Below are 14,742 nucleotides of genomic sequence, written 5' to 3' on the forward strand. Positions count from 1 at the left end.
CATTCAGGAATAGCCATGTCCTGGCTGGCAAAAAAGTCGGGGACTGGGGAAGCCACAACAGTGACTCTGTATTCTGGGATGGCCCAATACTGAGCACTGGACCACCGTGGCCGCTTTCCTGGCTGCATGGGCTCTGCCAGAAGCCTGGTCTGAAATAGATGACGGGGCAGTGGCTGCCCTCCAGACAAGTGAAACAGCTGTGTGCTGGTTGCCACTGGAAAGCAGCATTGGAGTCTTCTCGCAAATTAGCGGGGAGATTGGGATGGTTATTCATAGATTTCATAGATTTCATAGATTTCTAGGTTGGAAAAGACCTTAGAGATCATCGAGTCCAACCATCCCTAATCCCCATTAAACCATATCCTCAAGTAGATCATCCACCCTGTTCTTAAACACATCCAGGGATGGGGACTCAACCACCTCCCTGGGCAGCCTATTCCAGTGGCTGACAACCCTTTCAGAGAAGAAATACTTCCCAACATCCAACCTGAATCTCCCCTGACTAAGCTTATGTCCATTTCCTCTTGTTCTATCACCCATCACTAATGTAAAGTAATTCGTTACCAGTCTCAGAGCTCTTGATGGTAAAGTTGTAGCATTATGGAGTAAAATGAGAGAATTGGGAAAGAAAGTTGGAACTTTACAAGATGCAAAGGAGATGGCCCAAGAAGTGACTGCTGCTCAAGCAGAGCGGTGCCATGGGTTGCAAGGTACTGTGGAGCGGTTGGTAGAGTGTATTGCTAATAAACGAAGGGACAGATACAGAAAAAGTAAGGTTTCAATTTCCCAGGTTCGTGCTCTCATCACAAACCCTCTGTGGGATCCTGAAGAATGGGATCGAAATACTTGGAATGAAACGAAGGTTTGGCCAGTCCCCCCACATTGCCACCACTGTAGGTTCTCACCTACACCTCTATGTTCCTTTAACTGTAAAGTGGTAGTCTGGGGAGATTGTACACGTTAGTTCCAGTGGATACTGGAGCTGAGGTTTCTGTACTACATAGGAATATTAACAATGAAGAAGCCACATCACAGATCTGTGGATAAGTGGGAAATCTGACCCCTGCCCTCCAAGCTAAGGTTATATTAACAATAGGAAATGCCACTCAGTTTACCACGATGGTGTTAATTGCCACAATTAAAGAATGTGTTTTGGGTATTGAGGTATTGGCATGTTTGGGTACTGATGTTGAAACTTTAAATGGTCACTTCTGTTTTGGGACTTCACAAGTGGAATTCACTATTCGATCCATACCCATCTTGCGTGGATTTCTAAAGGGGGATCCTGTTGTGCTGCCCATGCCTGCCAAGGTGGTAACTGTAAAACAGTATCATATTCTGGGGAGAAAGAGAAGGAAATCATTCAAACCAGTCAGACACTTCGACAAGCGGGAATTGTTAAGGAAACTATGACTGCTTTTAATCATCTTATTTGGGCTGTTCGAAAACCAGATGGCACTTGGAGAATGACTGTAGATTACAGAGAATTAAATAAAGTCATCCTCCCACTTGCAGTTACAGTATCAGACATGGTTACTCTTGTAGGAAAAATTAGCAAAAGCTTACAACTCTGGAAAGTGGTGATAGATCTCTCTAACGCTTTCTTTTTGGTAGCCATTTCTTCAGAAAACCAAAACCAGTTTGCCTTTTCCTGGCAGCAGAAGCAATATACTTTCCAAGTATTGCCTTAGGGATACAAACACGGTCCCTCCATTTGCCACCAAATGACAGCAGCTGATGTAACACTATGGCCAGGTACCCTTACACTTTACCATTATCCTGATGATCTATTAATTATGGCAGACTTGCACAAGAAATTGAAGCAGCTGCCAAATCACTGAAAGCACATTTACAGGACTGAGGCTGGGCAATGAATCCAAAGAAAATACAGGGCCCTCGTACTACTGTACAAATTTGGGGAATAATTTGGCATGGACAGATTAGAGAAATACCAGATAAGGTGCGGCAAACAGTCCAGTGATTTCCTGTACCAACCACAGAGAAACAGCTACAGACGTTCTTGGGACTTCTGGGGTGTTGGAGAACTTCTAATCCCACATCTGGTGGTATTAACGCGCCCTCTGCAGACATGAACTAGGAAGAAGGTTGGTTGGCAGTGGACCAAGCAACAAGAAGCCTTTGATGCCTGCAAAAACACTTTGATTGAGCAAGCACACTTATACACTTCTTCTATGTGTGGATATCTTTTTGAGTTAGAAGTAACAATTCTAGATGATACAGTCTCGTGGAGAATGTGGCAGACGACTGGGCCGAAAAATCATGAAAAACCTGCAGGATTTTGGTCCAAGGCGTTACAAGGCTCCGCTGTATGTTATACCCCAATGGAAAAACAAATTTTAGCTGTAGTTTGGGCACCACAAGAAGCAGAAAGAATCACAGGCCAAGATAGCATGACTGGGCACACACCTGTACCTATTCATGGGTGGGTCACTGATGAAGTTGTCAGGGCTCATGCAGGGGTAGCTCAGGCAGCCACACATGGGAAACAGAAACATTACAGCAATTTCCATCGGGAAGACCACATGTGAGCAATCCACACACCACTCTTCTAGGAACTGTATCATTTAATCATATGCCCACACTCGGGGAATGTGGGTCCAGGAGAATTGTGGATCCAGCTGCTATCAATTAAAAATGAGTAAACAAAAAGGGAGAATTGTGGATATCCAGCTGCTATAAATTATCAATTAAGGTGAAGGGCCTTAATTTTTTGGAGTTGTAGCCTTCCTCTGGTGAGTGACATTTAGTGACCCTGATGTGATGTAATATAATAAAGACACCCTGCCAGAGCTGGAGTGAGAATTCCTTCATCAAAGAAGGTAAAGCTACCCTGGAAGAGGGAAGTGAGAATTCTATTTAATTGGGTCTCTGCTCACCATGAAGTTCTAAGAACCAGTAAACAAAAAGGGGGAATTGTGGATATCCAGGTGCTATCATGAAGTTGAGAATTGTGGATATCCAGCTGCTATAAATTATCAATTAAGGTGAAGGCCCTTCCTACAAAAGTTGGACCATTTGCTCCTGGCTGTGGGAGATGCAACAACCTGCTCTGGAGCCAAAGCCTGAAGCCTTCTTCTAGTGAGTGACATCTGGTGACCCTGATGTGATATAATAAAGAGACTGTGCTGGAGCCAGTGCCAGAAGAGCCAGAGTGAGAATTCCTTTGTCAAAGAAGGTAAAGCTACCCTGAAAGAGGGAAGTGAGAATTCTAGATAACCCCAAAAGAGGGAAGTGAGAATTCTATTTAGTTGAGTCTCTGCTCACCATGAAGTTCTAAAAACTAGTAAACAAAAAGGGGGAATTGTAGATCCAGGAGAATTGTGGATCCAGCTGCTATCAATTAAACATGAGTAAACAAAAAGGGAGAGTTGTGGATATCCAGCTGCTATCAATTAAGGTGAAAGCCCTTCCTACAAAAGGTGGGCCATTTCCTCCTGGCTGTGTGGGATGCAGTAACTTGCTTTGGAGCTGCAGTCTGAAGCCTTCTGCTGAGTGACAGGGGAAACTTCCCTATTTCCACATCTCCTGTGGAAGAAGCTTCCCATTAGGACAAATTAATCGAAGAGCACAAAAAGGATGCCTGGTTTACCAATGGAAGTGCAACATACACGGCAACTGGACAAAGGTGATGGAGAGCAGTTGCACATGCTCCGGTTCCAGGAATTATATTATGGCAAACAGGTGTACAGGCATCTAGTTCAGTGGACTGAATTGATTGCAGCATCTCTTGTCACCCTGGAAGGGAAGGTGCGTTACTTATGCACTGACGGGTGGTATACAAAAGCCTCATGATGTGATTACCTTGCTGGGCCCAAGGAGATTGGCAGGTAGAAAACCACCCTATTTGGGGAGCAGATATATGGCAACAAATTTGGCAGTATGTGCAAAAGTATCCTTTAAAAGTAAGGCATGTCTCAGCTCATCAAAAAGATGATTCACTTGAGTCACAAAATAACAGGGAAGTAGATGATATGACCTCACCTGAGGTACAGGCTCAAGCTATAAATGCTGTCACGTTAGCACAAGGTCAGGTTAACAGGTGGGCCTGTGAGACCCTCATGAAGTTCATCAAGGCCAAGTGCAAGGTCCTGCACGTGGGTCGGGGCAATTCCAAGCACAAGTACAGGCTGGGCAGAGAATGGATTGAGAGCAGCCCTGAGGAAAAGCACTTGGGAGTGCTGGTGGATGAGAAGCTCAACATGAGCTGGCAATGTGCACTGGCAGCCCAGAAAGCCAACCGTGTCCTGGGCTGCATCCAAAGCAGCGTGGCCAGCAGGTCAAGGGAAATGATTCTGCCCCTCTACTCAGCTCTCGTGAGACCCCACCTGAAATATGGCGTTCAGCTCTGGAGTCGCCAACACAAGAAGGACATGGAGCTGCAGGTCCAGAGGAGGGTCATGAAGATGATCCGAGGGCTGGAGCACCTCTGCTATGAAGACAGGCTGAGAGAGTTGGGGCTGTTCAGCCTGGAGAAGAGAAGGCTCCGGGGTGATCTTATAGCGGTCTTCCAGTACTTAAAGGGGGTCTACAGGAAAGCTGGAGAGGGACTTTTTACAAGGGTGTGTAGTGATAGGACAAGGGGCAATGGATTTAAACTCAAGGAGGGCATATTTAGATTGGATATAAGGAAGAAATTTTTCCCTCTGAGGGTGCTGAGGCACTGGAACAGGTTGCCCAGAGAAGTTGTAGATGCCCCATCCCTGGAAGTGTTGAAAGCCAAGTTGGATGAGGTTTTGGGCAACCTGGTGTAGTGGAGGGTTTCCCTGCCCATGGCAGGGGGGTTGGAACTAGATGATCTTTGAGGTCCCTACCAACCCAAACCGTTCTATGATTCTATAACAGAGGTCAGGGAAAAATTTGACCAGTCTACTGGCTTCCCAAGAAAGATGAGACCCTTGTACCTGACCCGCCTGCCAGATTATGAAGTTATTATGAAGTTTCTGGAAACTTCATAATAACTTCATAAAAGGCCAGCCATTTGGCAACTTGTTGAATATCGACATGCCCAAATGGCCTGGGTGGATGCCTCTAGCCATCACCACTGTTGAGGCCAGGGTTGCATACGTCTTTCTTGACAACTGTGCAGTTTCCTTTGCCAGCCATTCTTCTGTCCTGGAGAACAGGGACGAGCCATGATACCTTCGTACCACTCTGCTCCCCAGTTCAAGGACATATACATTGGCCTCATTCATGACAACCGCATTGTGTTCCTGGGAGCATCTGCCACGCCGTGCCTCAGAGCTACTGTTAATAGTACAGTGTTTGAGCTGAACCTTGTGAAGCAGTGTTTCTCCATTTCCCCAATTTTGTTTTTTTTTCCCACAAGTTCGCATGCAACTTGTGGACATCAATCAGCTCATACTGCGCGGGCATGGGACATTGCTCACAATCAAACCCTTCTGCCATTACGTATTTATAAATCATCTGCTCGTGATTGTACTATTTGTATGCAGCTACATTTAAGGGCATTATATAGGCCATGGGGGAAGAAAAATTAGGCCAGCAGGCCTTGAATACCTGTTGGATTGATTCCATGGGTCCCCTGCCTGAATCAAGGGGGTGGAGATATGTATTCACTGCTGTGGATACAGCGTCAGGACTGTTTTTTGCTAAAGACACCAAATACACTAATCAACATAGCACAGTTGAAGCATTAGAATAACTCATTAATCAATACAGACCTCCACACCAAATACAGAGAGACCAAGAACAGGTTTCCCAGAGAAGTTGTAGATGCCCCATCCCTGGAAGTGTTCAAGGCCAGGTTGGATGAGGCTTTGGGCAACCTGGTGTAGTGGAGGGTGTCCCTGCCCATGGCAGGGGGTTGGAACTAGATGATCTTTGAGGTCCCTTCCAACCCTAACCATTCTATGATTCTATAAGAAACACACTTTAGTGGACATAATGTCCAAGACTGGACTCAAGGGCTAGGGATAGATTGGATATTCCACACTGCCTACCATCCCCAAGCTAACGGCTTGACTGAGAGAGCAAATGAGATGTTGAAGGAACAAATAAAAAAGCTAACCAATACTAAAACTTTACACCATTGGAGTTCACATCTTACTAAAGCAGGTTTTTTTATTAAACAGCTGGAATATTCATAAGCAAACACCCTAGGATCATATTACAACACCTTCCGAACAAAACATGGTGAGGACTGAAATTCTTCCAGATGATACCTCTCCCAAAATATTAACCACAGGCGAAACAGAATTGTTTCCACCAACGGATTGCATGGTAGGACTGCGACCTATTACTCCAGACATGAAAATTCGCATAATAACCCCTGAGAATGCTGTATGGTTCTGTACCCCAGCTTCTCCTCTTGTTTTACACCTTCTGTTGATACCAGATTCTCGAGTTCTTGTATTTCAGGTATCTTCAACAAATGCCTGTGCCTTATCTAGAGGAGATGGCATGGAAATGGTGTTAGGTGTCACGAACCGAACATCAAATCGAAGTTCAATCTGAAAAAGCACAGGCCATAGCTCTTCAATCTGTGTGGGCAATTGCCCCACATCAGGTTATCAAACTCGGAGTAATATTAGCTAGAGCAACGGCATATGTATTACTGGAAGGAGATGACAGTTGTGTTTTCCTCCCTCATCACAGGTTGGCTCGTCCTGCTTTGTAGTCTTGTACTACAAGCACATGCCCTGGATGCATTTCCGTGAGATCCATATGTAAATACTTGGATTTAGTTGGCCTCTACTGTAACTAACTCCTCTGCCTTTTATATGGAGGGAGGATTAACAGCTGCAGATCTTTTGACAACATGTTTCATTGGCGTGTCAGCCCCAGTAGCTGTGTTACAGGATGATGTTATGCTAAGTGCTTTTGTTATTAACGTTCCTCATTGCTATTTTTTCCGAGTAGGTAATGGTTGTACGCCAAGGAACATTAAAAAATCAATTGGCGGTGGACTATTTCCCCCTTCGACGCTGTATATGCTGCTTTGATTTTAAAAGAATATGTTTCTTTGACATAACAGATGAACCAGCCAGTGCAAAGGATGACATTCAACATCCTCAGGACTTAATGCATCGAATGAGACAATCTGCTGGTGGTGCCCGTCTACCTGAGTGGTTTATTCCCAGACGGGATGATAGGACACCTGATTCAAGGCATTATTGTAGGGATATGTTTATTCCTTTTTCTATATGTGTTTGTGACGTGTCTCTGTAAATTACCCTGCCCTACACCCCTCAAGGCCAAATGGACACCTCCAGCTTTGCCAGCCCCAGGAGAAGTGGTCCCTTGAGGGAGGAGGTGAAACGTGGGATAATAACGGAAGATTGGCAAGGAGGATTATAAACACGCCCAAGTGGCCTGCAGCTGGGGTGTTGAAAAATACATACATCATACTAATTGTATGGTGAAAACGGCAGGTTCGGAGATCCTGTATCATGGACCGAGCTCCGTGGTGCCTGCATCCCTGACTGTGTGACTCTGCCCGGGTGCTGCTTCGGGAATCCCGTGGTTAGCGAGGTGATGGAAATAAGTTTATTCCTTGCACTTCATCTGTGGTTCTTGTGGTTGTTCCTGCGTCCTGCCTGGGCTGACTCACACAACCAATTAGGGAAAATGTGTCATTATATAAAGTAATATGTAATCTGATATGATAGACTCTACATATATTGTGGCCTTTGTTAGGAAAAAAAAAAAAAAAAGGTGGCAGTTTTGCTTAAGAAAGACCCCAGTGAAGGCCTATGGTAAGAGGGTAATGACTTTTGCCGTATTCCAGGCTAATTCAGATCAGGTTTTGGCTCCAGGCAGTGCATGGTTTAGTTGGTGAAAATGAAAACTCAGTTCCCTAATGCAGGAAAGTAGGTACTTGTTTACTAACTTTATTATTCTGGAGATTCCTTTTGAATTACAGGTACACAAACCATTTGGCAGCACCACAGAAATTAATCCACATCTGGCAGACACAATCATTTCTGCTCGTTCTTCAGTGAAGATATCCAATTCCAACAGATTAGTTCCATCACCTTGGTGTTTGAGTGGCGTTCTTGGGACACTGCAAAGGTGGACGCTGAGTGGATGTGCATCAGGCTCATTGGGGCGCCATCTATATTTTCACTCCTTTGGAAGACCAGATAAGTAAAATCTGCTCAATGGCACATAGAAAGTCCAGCAGATCAGCTAAAGAGCGTGGAGCTCAAGAAAGCATCTATCTTGGTGGCTTGTTCAAAGACTGCATTTGCTCCTTTACAGAGGACTGTACAGAGGGCAGTAACACTGCAAATAAATCTAATATAACTTCATTGCTCTGCCCTAGTTCTGTGGGCAACAAAGTATGAATGCCTGCTTTTCTGTACCTTCACGTCTTGTTGGATTCTCTGCTGCATCGTACAGTGCACGCTGCAATAACACGCTCACTGTACTTATGGAATCTTTCTTCTACATGGATTTTCTTAGTGTCCTACAAGAGATGACTTAATACCACGGTCTTTCCCTTAGTGAGGTCACTAGTATGGTCACTTTCCTTGAAACTTGAGTTTCCGTGAAACTGAAAGAAACTTTCTAGTTTTGAAATTATCTAATTTCATAGAGATTTCACAGAAAGGCCATAACAGGGTGGAAAAGCCTGCAACATAAGTAGTTTCCTGAGGAAACCTCGGTACCCAGCACACCCTTTCTCCTCAGCTATGTAGTAGGCTCCTAGCACTGTGACCAGAGGGAGTGTGTCTAAAGGATCACTACTGGTCCTGAACGTTGTTTTGTAGCAAGCCTGTTAGGAATGGGGGCACTCTCTGTGGGCCAAGCACTTTACAGACCTGACAAAAAGAATGTTCTGTTCCTAGAAGGTGTTTATTTATCTCAGTTGTTATCTTCTCTCTGAGGACTGGAAAGAGTTAAATTTACTCACAGAAGGGCACAAGAAAAGAGCACAATGCCTATGGGATTGGAAAGGCTAGGCCAGGTGGCAGCAGCTAAGTAATTCTCAAGGAAGTCAAGAGCAGCACTCGCATCTAATTGCAACCAGCCAGATTAGCCAAGAAAATTAAATTTTGGCGGCATAGTGATTGCTTAAGGGTTGCTTTAAATCCTGGGAATGCCTTGATTGCTCTGCAAAAACCAGCCCACAGGTGAAATCTTATTAAGAGTTGAAGCTAGTTGTGATACCAGCTTTGAAAAGCTCAGTGAATGTGGCAGTTGCATCTGAAGACATCTGTGATGCTGGACCAGAGCTGAACTTTGCTTTCCCACGGCTTGTCAGGCACTGTTTGCTACAGGTATTTTGGTAAGTGCAGCGTGTTTAGTTACATTAAAATATTTGTTGTGGTTTTATTGACTGTGACTCACAACAGAAGTCATTCCTTCTGTTGGAAGGATCCTTGCCTTCATAATGCTGTGTCAGGGAAAATTTGGTTTTCAGGGAGCTATATCAAAGCTGAAGAAAGACCTTGTACAGTATGGAAAATAGCCGTGGCAATCCTCTCAAAATGCTTGTGATCAAGTAGGTTCAGGTCAAAAGTTCAGCTTGCTTTACATACTATAGGAATTGTCCTACCAGTGTTTATTCTTCAGTACAACCTGTGTTTAATCTGAAGTCACAACTTTGAGTGGTACAAGCAGGGGAACCAGAGGATACAACTTTAAGAGGGAAAAATCGTAAAGTGGATTTAGGTGGAGCTGCATGTTAAATGCTTCCTTTGGAGAACAGCCTGTGGCTTTAGAGAAACTCCTTCTCTTTCAGTTCTTGTCCTTAAGCTGACTGCTAAAAGGACTACTACTACCACCTAGTAGCTTCCATGCCCTTGATTTGACCAACAGCTATAATAAGGGTGTCAGATGTATGGAGGCTGTGGGTTAAATCATAGAATCATAGAATGGTTTGGGCTGGAAGGGACCTCAAAGATCATCTAGTTCCAACCCCCCTGCCATGGGCAGGCAAACCCTACACTACACTAGGTTGCCCAAAGTCCCATCCAATCTGGCTTGAACACTTCCAGGGATGGGGCAGCCATAACTTCTCTGGGCAACCTGTTCCAGTGCCTCACCACCCTCAGAGTGAAAAATTTCTTCCTTATATCCAATCTAAATCTGCCCTCTTTCAGTTTAAAGCCATTGCCACTTGTCCTATCACTACATGCCCTTGTAAAAAGTCCCTCTCCAGCTTTCCTGTAGGCCCCCTTTAAGTACTGGAAAGCTGCTATAAGATCACTCCGGAGCCTTCTCTTCTCCATGCTGAACAGCCGCAACTCTCTCAGCCTGTCTTCATAGCAGGTGCTCCAGCCCTTGGATCATCTTCGTGGCCTCCTCTGGACCCGCTCCAGAGTTAACACAGGAACGGATAACTGCAGGTGTTACCCTTCCTAATCATTGCCCCTCTACTCAGCTCTCGTGAGACCCCACCTGGAATACTGTGTTCAGCTCTGGAGTCCCCAACATAAGAAGGACGTGGAGCTACTAGAGCGGGTCCAGAGGAGGCCACAGAGAAGTGAAGAATGGGAAGTAAGGGAGGCGAAAGTGAGTTTGTAAGAGGTTGATTTCTGAATTGGCACGTTCTCTCTCACTATTTTTTCGTTGTGATTTGCTGTCTTTCGAATATTTCTTTCCCTTTAGGGTACTTGATAGGGTAGGACAGGAAGAGTACAGCTCTGCTTCCCGTGCTCTCTGTGTAGAAGGCTGCTAAAGAATTTCTATTCATTTTCACTCCAAGAACTAAAAACCATACATTTAATTCTCTCAGTTTGAATGTAGACAAAACAAACAAACAAACAAAATCCCAGACCTTGAATCCTGTGAATGGGGTTGAGAGAATTGGAAAGGATTTCCTCTACTTACTCTTCTGCTTCCAGGTATTTATTTTGTCATGGATGGAAACGTGCGAAAGGTTGTAAGATAAACATTCAAGAACAAAAATAACATCCTGACTTTGTAGGAACAACGAATATAGAAGGGGCTGGAGAAGAGAACATGGTGTTAATGGCATGACTTGCTCGAATATTAAAGTCTTGATTGCTGCTTCTGCCTTATACTAATTTTCTGACAATAAACGGTCCTGTTACATTTGTGTGAATAGTCGGAAGTAAAAGTATTGATGGAGTCAAAGCCATAAACAAGCTTGATTCTTTCTCACTCTCAACAAACACGAAAGACATTGGGATTTTTCAACTTAACTTTTTAATGGAAAGCTTGCAGAAGTGCAAATGTACATTTACACTGTTTTCAGGCTAGTCTAAATATCCAAGAATTTTTAGTAACATAATTTTTTCAAGGATTTTTTGCTGTCTTCAGTAACATCTATGCTTCTGCGATACTGATTTATTAGCATTCAACTCATTCTTTTTTGATGTTTTTTGAGCAGTTTTCCTCCTTAACAGTTTATAAAAAATAAAATAAAATAAAATTGCACTCCTAGCCAACTCAACTTTCCATATAGATAAAACTTACATTCGTAAGAGTTCTTTTACTACTAGAGCATCTATAGTTCATGCTAGTGGAGTTTGTACTGGCAAAGGTAGTTGTGTGTCTGTATTTGGAGGCTTTGCTGGCATAGAGACACAAGTAATATCCTTGTAAGCGTAGATTAAGCCAAGTATTTTACTTTTGGGATAATACTTTCTTGGCCATGATAGTATTGTCAAACTACTATAAAGACATTCTGACTCTATGTTGGTTTTTTTTTGATGGTGTGGGTTTTGTTTGGGTTTTGTTTGTTTGTTTCTCATTTTATTCCACTTCAGTGAAGCCAGGATTCTAAATTTCTAGTCAAAATAATTGTTACAAATGAGCATCCCTCTTCAGTGAAATGTGTGCACTGAAACGCTTGTTCTTCCTTTGCACACCAGTGAAAATGATCCTGTTCTAGACCATGAGGGAAGCAGGTTATGTCATAAGACTTAGCAGAGACTGTCTTGTGAAATGCATTTTATCATTGGCAAATACAAGCCAGTGAGTCATGAGTTTTAGCTTTCAGCACAGCAAAGAGGATGTGCCAGATGCTCAATCTGTGTACAAGCACAAATCAATTCTGCCCAAGGTTTTTAGTTTATGAGCTCCTACTGTGGTTGCAAAGAGCTGTGTCATCTTTTCTTACTTCAGTTAAGAGGAGAGAGATGAGATATTCTATTAATATTAGACCACAGTATTATTACTGGGGATATGTGCTGCATACTTTCAGTGGGTATTTAGTAGAACCATTTTTTATAAGCTTCTTGTATTTTTTTCCTTTAAATGTCTTTTGAGCAAGAGGCTTGCATGTGTGTGGAATGTATGTGCATCTTAGTCCACAGAGTAACGGACCAGTGTCAGTAAAGGTCTCTGGCAGCTCTTACAGAGAAGACAAGCACAGAGATTGCCCTCTAAGCTTTTGAAAACCTCTTTAATAAGAGGAGGCATGTATCATCCCATAGTTTCTTACTAAGTTTAAACAAGGGATTGTGTGTACATCATTAATCTTATCATGGTTATCAGAATTTTCTTAGTGGAAAACTGAAATACAATTACCCTTGACATTGTGGAGAGTTTGCAACTTGTAAGACTTTACATGTGTGCTAGCAGACATCAATATTTAATAAGTCCTACTCTTCATCAGTTTTAACAAAAAGAAAAGTGTATATAAGGACCTCGTGGTTGTAAAGTACAAAGCCAGGGTTACAGTGATCTCTGGATGGACATGAAATTTCATATTATCAGATTTTTGAAGAAACAGACATCTGATTTCATACAAAACTTAGAAATGAACAGAATTTACTTGTACGTAGCTTTAGGGCGTAGGAACAGGAAAGGATCCAGAGAAGATATCTGATCCATTCCTTTCTCTAACTGGGATCCTTTATCACTCCTGACAGACGTTTGTCTAACGTCTTAATGTGCCCAGACATGGTGATGCTTCAGCACACTTTCAGACTGCACTTAATTTTTAGAATTTTTTTTTTTCTGACTTAATCTTGCTGCACTTCAAGCTTACTAGCACCAGTCCAGATTGCTGCAGGCATGGAGGATGTTTATTTTACTTTGTTTGTAGTTACGTTTTATGTATTTGAAAACTTAACGTCTCTCCTCAGTCTCCTTGTCTACGGCCTAAACCCCAATGTCTTTCTTTTAGGTGGTGTGCTCTAAACCTTCACCTTTCAGATTGGTGGAGCTGAGAAAATCAAAGGTTTTTTCCCTACACCTGTGATTGCTGTCTTGCCGGACGTGAGTTCCTCTCAAATCATGAGCTCTCTGAGGGGATTAAGGAGGCATTTGCCCCAGGGACCTGATAACTGGTCTGCAACCAGTAGCATTAATACCAGTAATGCTGTGTTTATTTACGTGTGTGTCACCACAGGCTGATATGATCAGAGGTAGCTTCTAGGCAATGGAGATTAATTTCAGTATGTTCGCCTAAGAAACATTATCTTTTTTGTTTTATTGGACCTTCTCTTTGGAGTGGAGATTTAAGAGTGAGACACTGGTTAATTTAAAACCCACTAGGGGCAATTAACATGCAAGACTAGACAAATCTGTGCTGGAAGGAGGTAAGGGATATCAATTCCGGATGAAATAAAAAGCTCTTAGTCTATTAGAAGAATTTAAGGGATGGGGATGTTCCTGTTCATATGAATTCGAGCAACTATCTGGTTTTAATAGTCTGCAGTAATGCAAATAAACAGAAAATGTCTAAGGCAGGATTTGAAAGTTATCCAATCAATACTGTCACAGACAATAATTCTCTATATTCTTGGAGAGAACAGCAATTCTTGACTAGTTCTAGAAGTGTATCAGTCTTGGTCACAAGAAATATCACTCAAGAAGTTATCTTAATTTTAACTAAGGTAACCGGAGAGGAGTTTAGAAAGACAAGCCCTGGGGCTGGGTTTCAGGTGCAACCTGGTATGGGTAAAGCAGAAATTGTGATGAAAAACACATGTAACTCATTTAGAACACAGCAGATCTTTTAAGGCAAAATGCACTCAATTCGATACAATGAAGGCTGAATTTTCAAGCATACCTGTAAAATTCTACTGAAGTTAGTGTAATATACAGGCACAAGAGGCAAAAGTGATTTATCTTTGAACCTCAAACCTTTGTACCTTGTCGATTAGGTAGCATATGCTTGTTTGTGGCTCTTGTTTTTTTCCAGTTTTCCTTGTAACTGGCAAGAACTGCATGTGCCAAATATTAAGGAGGTAAACAAAATGCAAGGAGACGGTCGAATACATTACCTTCAAATGCATCAGCGAATACCAGGAACTCATCCTAGACATGGTCTGAAAAGAAAAATGGTTGTTGCATTTGGATATGTCTAAAACATCTGCTGCTGCTGTTCTTACAGTTTGGTGACCAAAAGGAAATATTAGAAAAGGTAACATTCTCAGGAGTGAAGTTCAAGAAAATAATCCAGTTTCCAAATGACAAAGGGCAAACTTAGAATCATAGAATCATAGAATGGTTAGGGCTGGAAGGGACCTTCAAAGGTCATCTAGTCCAACCCCCCTGCAAGGAACAGGGATATCTCCAACTAGATCAGGTTGCTCAGGGCCTCGTCCAACCTGGCCTTGAGCGTCTCCAGGGATGGAGCATCCACCACCTCTCTGGGCAACCTGTTCCAGTGTTCTACAACTCTCATGTTAAAATTTTTTTTCCTAATATCCAATCTGAATCTACCTCCCTCTATTTTAAAACCATTACCCCTTGTCCTATCACAACTGGCCCTCCTGAACAGCCTCTCCCCATCTTTCTTGTAGGCCCCCTTGAGGTACTGGAAGACCACTGTAAGGT

The sequence above is a fragment of the Tauraco erythrolophus genome, chromosome 2, assembly GCF_009769465.1.
Source record: "Tauraco erythrolophus isolate bTauEry1 chromosome 2, bTauEry1.pri, whole genome shotgun sequence".
Taxonomy (NCBI): domain Eukaryota; kingdom Metazoa; phylum Chordata; class Aves; order Musophagiformes; family Musophagidae; genus Tauraco; species Tauraco erythrolophus.